A 7,344-nucleotide genomic window follows, 5' to 3' on the forward strand; every position below is an offset into this window, starting at 1 on the left:
GGCTACATTATAGGATAAAGTACTTTCTCAGTTGGAAGGATCAAGTTGCTGGACTATGGAAGATGGACAGAAAAAGGAACTTTGTTTTGAGGAGGAAATATCCTTTGATGTAGAGGTACAAGGCTATATTATAGGATAAAGTACTTTCTCAGTTGGAAGGATCAAGTTGCTGGACTATGGAAGATGGACAGAAAAAGGAACTTTGTTTTGAAGAGGAAATATCCTTTGATGTAGAGGTACAAGGCTATATTATAGGATAAAGTACTTTCTCAGTTGGAAGGATCAAGTTGCTGGACTATGGAAGATGGACAGAAAAAGGAACTTTGTTTTGAGGAGGATATATCCTTTGATGTAGAGGTACAAGGCTACAATATAGGATGAAGTACTTTCTCAGTTGGAAGGATCAAGTTGCTGGACTATGGAAGATGGACAGAAAAAGGAACTTTGTTTTGAGAAGGAAATATCCTTTGATGTAGAGGTACAAGGCTACAATATAGGATAAAGTACTTTCTCAGTTGGAAGGATCAAGTTGCTGGACTATGGAAGATGGACAGAAAAAGGAACTTTGTTTTGAGAAGGAAATATCCTTTGATGTAGAGGTACAAGGCTATATTATAGGATAAAGTACTTTCTGAGTGTGAAGGATCAAGTTACTGGACTATGGAAGATGGACAGAAAAAGGAACTTTGTTTTGAGAAGGAAATATCCTTTGATGTAGAGGTACAAGGCTACAATATAGGATAAAGTACTTTCTCAGTTGGAAGGATCAAGTTGCTGGACTATGGAAGATGGACAGAAAAAGGAACTTTGTTTTGAGAAGGAAATATCCTTTGATGTAGAGGTACAAGGCTATATTATAGGATAAAGTACTTTCTCAGTTGGAAGGATCAAGTTGCTGGACTATGGAAGATGGACAGAAAAAGGAACTTTGTTTTGAGAAGGAAATATCCTTTGATATAGAGGTACAAAGCTACAATATAGGATAAAGTACTTTCTCAGTTGGAAAGATCAAGTTGCTGGACTATGGAAGATGGACAGAAAAAGGAACTTTGTTTTGAGAAGGAAATATCCTTTGATGTAGAGGTACAAAGCTACAATATAGGATAAAGTACTTTCTCAGTTGGAATAATCAAGTTGCTGGACTATGGAAGATGGACAGAAAAAGGAACTTTGTTTTGAGAAGGAAATATCCTTTGATGTAGAGGTACAAGGCTATATTATAGGATAAAGTACTTTCTCAGTTGGAAGGATCAAGTTGCTGGAATATGGAAGATGGACAGAAAAAGGAACTTTGTTTTGAGAAGGAAATATCCTTTGATATAGAGTTACAAGGCTACATTATAGGATAGAGTACTTTCTCAGTTAGAAGGATCAAGTTGCTGGACTATGGAAGATGGACAGAAAAAGGAACTGTGTTTAGAGAAGGAAATATCCTTTGATGTAGAGGTACAAGGCTACATTATAGGATAAAGTACTTTCTCAGTTGGAACGATCAAGTAGCTGGACTATGGAAGATGGACAGAAAAAGGAACTTTATTTTGAGAAGGAAATATCCTTTGATGTAGAGGTACAAGGCTACATTATAGGAAAAAGTACTTTCTCAGTTGGAACGATCAAGTTGCTGGACTATGGAAGATGGACAGAAAAAGGAACTTTGTTTTGAGAAGGAAATATCCTTTGATGTAGAGGTACAAGGCTACAATATAGGATAACGTACTTTCTCAGTTGGAAGGATCAAGTTGCTGGACTATGGAAGATGGACAGAAAAAGGAACTTTGTTTTGAGAAGGAAATGTCATATGATGTAGAGGTACAAGGCAACATTATAGGATAAAGTACTTTCTCAGTAGGAAGGATCAAGTTGCTGGACTATGGAAGATGGACAGAAAAGGGAACTTTGTTTTGAGAATAAAATATCCTTTGATGTAGAGGTACAAGGCTATAATATAGGATAAAGTACTTTCTCAGTTAGAAGGATCAAGTTGCTGGACTATGGAAGATGGACAGAAAAAGGAACTTTGTTTTGAGAAGGAAATATCCTTTGATGTAGAGGTACAAGGCTACATTATTGCACCAAGTACTTTCTCAGTGGGAAGGATCAAGTTGCTGGACTATGGAAGATGGACAGAAAAAGGAACTTTGTTTTGAGAAGGAAATATCCTTTGATGTAGAGGTACAAGGCTACATTATAGGATAAAGTACTTTCTCAGTTGGAAGGATCAAGTAGCTGGACTATGGAAGATGGACAGAAAAAGGAACTTTGTTTTGAGAAGGAAATATCCTTTGATGTAGAGGTACAAGGCTACATTATTGCATAAAGTACTTTCTCAGTTGGAAGGCTCAAGTTGCTGGACTATGGAAGATGGACAGAAAAGGGAACTTTGTTTTGAGAAGGAAATATCCTTTGATGTAGAGGTACAAGGCTACATTATTGCATAAAGTACTTTCTCAGTCGGAAGGATTAAGTTACTGGATTATGGTAGATGGACAGAAAAAGGAACTTTGTTTTGAGAAGGAAATATCCTTTGATGTAGAGGTACAAGGCTACATTATTGCATAAAGTACTTTCTCAGTTGGAAGGATCAAGTAGCTGGACTATGGAAGATGGACAACTTGAAAACAGCGGGGTTTTTAACTTTAAAACAACTTGAATACAGCGGGCTTTTTCACCTTAAAACAATATGAAAACAGCGGGCTTTTTCACCTTAAAACAACTTGAAAACAGCGGGCTTTTTCACCTTAAAACAATATGAAAACAGCGGGTTTTTTCACCTTAAAAAAATTTGAAAAAGGGGTTTTTTCACTTAAAACAACTTGAAAACCCACACTGGGCAACAGAGAGATAGAATTAATAATTTAAAATCTTAAATCTTTAATTTTCTTTAGGAAGTAAACTGTACTGAACAACCGATTTTAACATTTCAACCATCCCGTGTTTCTATTCCATTACAGATGAAGACCCTATCATTTTCCCTCGCCCTCCTGGCTATATCTGGCCACTACATGACCAGTGCTGAAGCTAACCAGCTCATTGCTTGTCCTGCCTCTGTGTCTGAAGGATGTCCCAGGCCCCAAGGACTTTATCCTGTCTATTTCCCTCACCCGGAGCACTGCTCCAAGTTCTGTGAATGTGGAGTCTAAGGCATTGCTTGGGAAGTCACTTGCGACCACAGCCTGTACTGGAATGACAAAATAAATGCCTGCGATTGGCCTGCAAATGTAAGTCTTAATTTATCTATTTGTTTGTTTAATTAATTCTAGCATGGAGTATTTTAAAGTAAATTAGATATATGGTATAATTGTTCATTACTTCTCTTGTTGTTTGTTTATTTCCTCTAATCGCTGGGTTATTTTCCCTGCTGGAGCCCTTGGGATTATAGCATCCTGCTTTTCTAACTAGGATTGCAGCTTAGCAAGTAATAATAATAATAATAATAATAATAATAGTAATTGTAATAATAATAATGATAATCATAATCATAACAATAATGATAATAAAATGATAATAACTAATAAGTAATAATAATAATGATAATAATAATAATAATAATAATAATAATAATAATAATAATAATAATAATAATAATAATAACAATAAAATTAAATAAAATATAATAATAATAATATTAATAATGATAATAATAATAATAGATATCGGAAATAAAAAAGACGATGTTTTCTTCTTCCAGGTTGATTGTGGAAGCCGAGGAAAGCCTTAGAAGACTTCAGCTACACAGATGGAATTTGCGTCCAACAGTCAAAATGTTTATCAAGACAGGATTCGATCAAAATTAGAATTTCGTCCTTTTTAGTTGAATTCTGTATTCGATCAAAATTATAATTGTCTCCTTTTTAATTGAGTTATGTATATGTTGAAATAAATGCAATTCCTCATAATTTTTGTTTTTGTTTGACTCAGCCCCACATACATGGATATGTACACACGTATGTGCATATAAACTTATATATACATATATTCATACACTTACATACACACACATACTGTATACACACACACACACACACACACACACACATATATATATATATATATATATATATATATATATATATATATATATATATATATATATATATATATATATACATATATATATATATATATATATATATATACATATATATATTCAAATAAGCCATATATTTTCAAATAAGCCATATATTTCAAACTTTCTACGTAGCTAAAAGGTATTGTCACTGTCATAAAAGTATCCTGGACCAGGGTTCGATTCCCAGCCGGTCAGATGCTATCGTCTTTGAGTGGTTTCGCCTTGGGACTCTGATCCCGAGGTCGATAAGAGAATCCAGATATTAATGTATTAAAATATAAGGCTTATTTGAATATGAAAAAAACCGTCTAAATGTGAAAAATTCATCATATATATATATGTATATATATATATATATATATATATATATATATATATATATATATATATATATATATATATATATATATATATAATTTCCCAATGTACTTTTTACTTTACTTTGATGGCTGCTTTTCCGGTCCCATACAGCAGGAGAACCCCACTCTCTACAGGACCTCCTCTGTCGTTTTATCATGTTCGTTCAGAGTATTTATCGTTATTGTTTTCTTCATGCTTTTGGTATACAAATTTCTTGCCTTCCATCTTGCATAAAGGCATTTATTTCATTGTTCTAAAACTGTTAAGGAAATTATATCCCAGCATTTCTGGTGACCCAACCTCTCCAACAATCACCAAAATCTTTTTACCTGTCATCTTTCTTGCATTTCTTGCATTTCTTAGCGAGCAAAGAACTTAAAGTTAAAAACATCAGAAAAAGAAAACTAAAAAACACATAACATACAGAAAACACTGAAACCGAAAAAAACAAACTGAGCTCAAAATCTTAAAATTGTGTCCTTAATTTATACACAAAACAGGTATTACGGCATAAACAAACTACACAAAAATAAAAAAACAAAATAAAAACAAAACAGATACTTCACGTACATAAGAAAGAGTCTCGTTTGATCTTTGAGATAAGTCACTGAGACTTACATAATATTTTATTTTTATATGATTGCGCAATGGTCATAACAGGTGGTTAAGTGTCGACAGGTAGAAATAAATAATGAATAACTTTCGAGGTTATTAACGTCGTATGATGAACTTCCTTAGTGATGAAATGGCTTGTCAGGTGATGAATTGTCGTGTGAATAAATAAAGGGTGATGAAAAGTAATGACACACACACGTGCATATGTATGTATATGTATGTATGTATTTGTTCCCGGTTATGTTTATGTATGCATGTGCCTACCCTAGAAATTCTATTCCAAGTTCTGATTAGTCCAAAGTATACAAAAAAGTATGTCTACTAAATAACTAGGTAGATTGTAATAATCATTAAAAGTCTACTTATTACTAACACAATGGGGTTACTTTAGTTTATGTTAATAATAAATAAAATTAGTTGATATACTGCTACAGATATTAAGTCATAAATAAGCTGAGGCTGATAGATGTTTTTCACGGAAGGTAGAAGACTCGCTTTGAATATTTTGTCAACTTGAATTTTCAACCGGCCTCACTGTAAAATTCTGTATATATTTACTCTATTACTCGTGTAGTATTTATTCCCAAGTTATTAATATCCAGTTATTAGTTGTAATGTATGAACTACTTGTGGTGGTTACTTCCCAGACATGGAGTTCAGAAATCAAATTTTAGTTTTCTACTTACTTTTACGGGTTTATTTCTCGCCCTCCGTCAGACACTAAAAGTCTGTTCAGGCGGGCCTTGGTGTGTGAAAAAATAATTTCTTTCCAGTTAATATTTTGCTCTGTATCGTTATCAGTTATTTCGCTAGCATTTGTATTCAGGCTTAATAGTTTTCAGGTCACTATTATAACACTATCCAAAGAGATAAGTCTTCAGGTTTTTCTTGAAAGCTGCCACATTTTTGCTATTCTTGACATCAAGTGGAAGGTCGTTGAAGAGTCTCGGTGCAGCATAACAAAAAGTTCTTCCTCCTATTGCATGATTCACACTAATTTCGAATAGTCTATATGGGTCATCAGCATGTCTAACTCTTACAGCAGCGCTAGTAGCTTGAGGGTAGGGGGACCAAACAATCACGAAGATATTTAGGCTTATCACTTGTAAGTGCTTTGTGAGTCAACAAACAAATCTTAAATTCAATTCTAGTCTTAAGAGGTAACCAATGTAGATCGATCAGTGCAGGAGTTATTCTCTCCCGAAATTTATTGCCTTTTATCAGTCTAGCCGCCCGGTTTTGCACATTTTGAAGCTTTCTTAGCAGTGTATTAGGCAATTTATAGTACAGAGAATTGCAATTATCAAGCCTTGATATTACGTGACTCATCACTAAAATTTTTGTACTGCCCTCTGTTAAATATTTTATAATAAATGCTATGTTTCTCAGATGGTAGTTACACACTTTCACTGTATTCACTATTCGATCCCTCCCTGACAAATTACAATCTATCAGTACACTCAAATTTTTCACGACAGGCACAATCCTAACATCAGCGTCACCAATTTTTATACTTTGAAATAACTGGTAATTCTTCAAAGCCACCTTTGTGCCAAAAACATACATTCTGTTTTATCATAATTTAATTTAAGCTTTTTCCTCTGCATCCATGTTTTTATTTCAGTAATTATCTCATCAATTTTCTTCTTTGTATCTTATGTTGTTGAAATTGAAAGGTAGAACTGAGTATCATCTGCGTATAGTTTAAAGCCTGTTGTAAAAATAAAAACCTGTCATAGGTTATAGGTTTTATTGCACACAAAAACTGGAGTCACCTCCTGAAACAATAGAAACAGCCACTGTTACAACACGTACTACTTTACATGCACAATAACAAACAAATACCTCAAAGTAAGGGCCAGACAACACAGGGACATCCACAAGTGATAATATGCGCGAAGACCCACAAATAGCAACATCATAAGCTGGTAAATGCAAGCAGAGAAACACAACGTACATGAGACCATAAATGTAAAACTACATTGAACATATATTACCACATTCTCCCCACCTATGAAATTCAAGCAGCATAATTATCAAAATACTTAGGAGCGCGCCGGGTCCTTTCGGACCTCCGGAATGGTACAGGTGTAGTGCCTTGACCAGACGCAGCAGGAAGCTCTTGAACAGCACTTTCCCCGGATGTAACGCCATGAGTGACTTCTTGAAGAGCAGGTTCCGAGCTTGCTCTAGCATCTGGATGGCGCACCTCAGACTCTGATATACCTGGAGACTCTAGAGATTGCGGCAGTGAAGGTCTGGTGGCCTCCACGCTGCTACTATCATCACCACTTAAAGGT

General features: G+C 34.5%; 1 long non-coding RNA gene across 1 annotated transcript; it reads left to right on the forward strand.

Moving 5' to 3' along the window:
* Nucleotides 1–2,954: 2,954 nt before the first annotated feature.
* LOC137639210 (uncharacterized) lies at nucleotides 2,955–3,897 on the forward strand. The gene is made up of 2 exons (XR_011044259.1): nucleotides 2,955–3,218; nucleotides 3,689–3,897. It is a non-coding gene; the product is annotated as an uncharacterized lncRNA (long non-coding RNA).
* The last annotated feature ends 3,447 nt before the right edge of the window (nucleotides 3,898–7,344 follow it).

Source organism: Palaemon carinicauda, chromosome 4 (assembly GCF_036898095.1).
Source record: "Palaemon carinicauda isolate YSFRI2023 chromosome 4, ASM3689809v2, whole genome shotgun sequence".
NCBI lineage: Eukaryota > Metazoa > Arthropoda > Malacostraca > Decapoda > Palaemonidae > Palaemon > Palaemon carinicauda.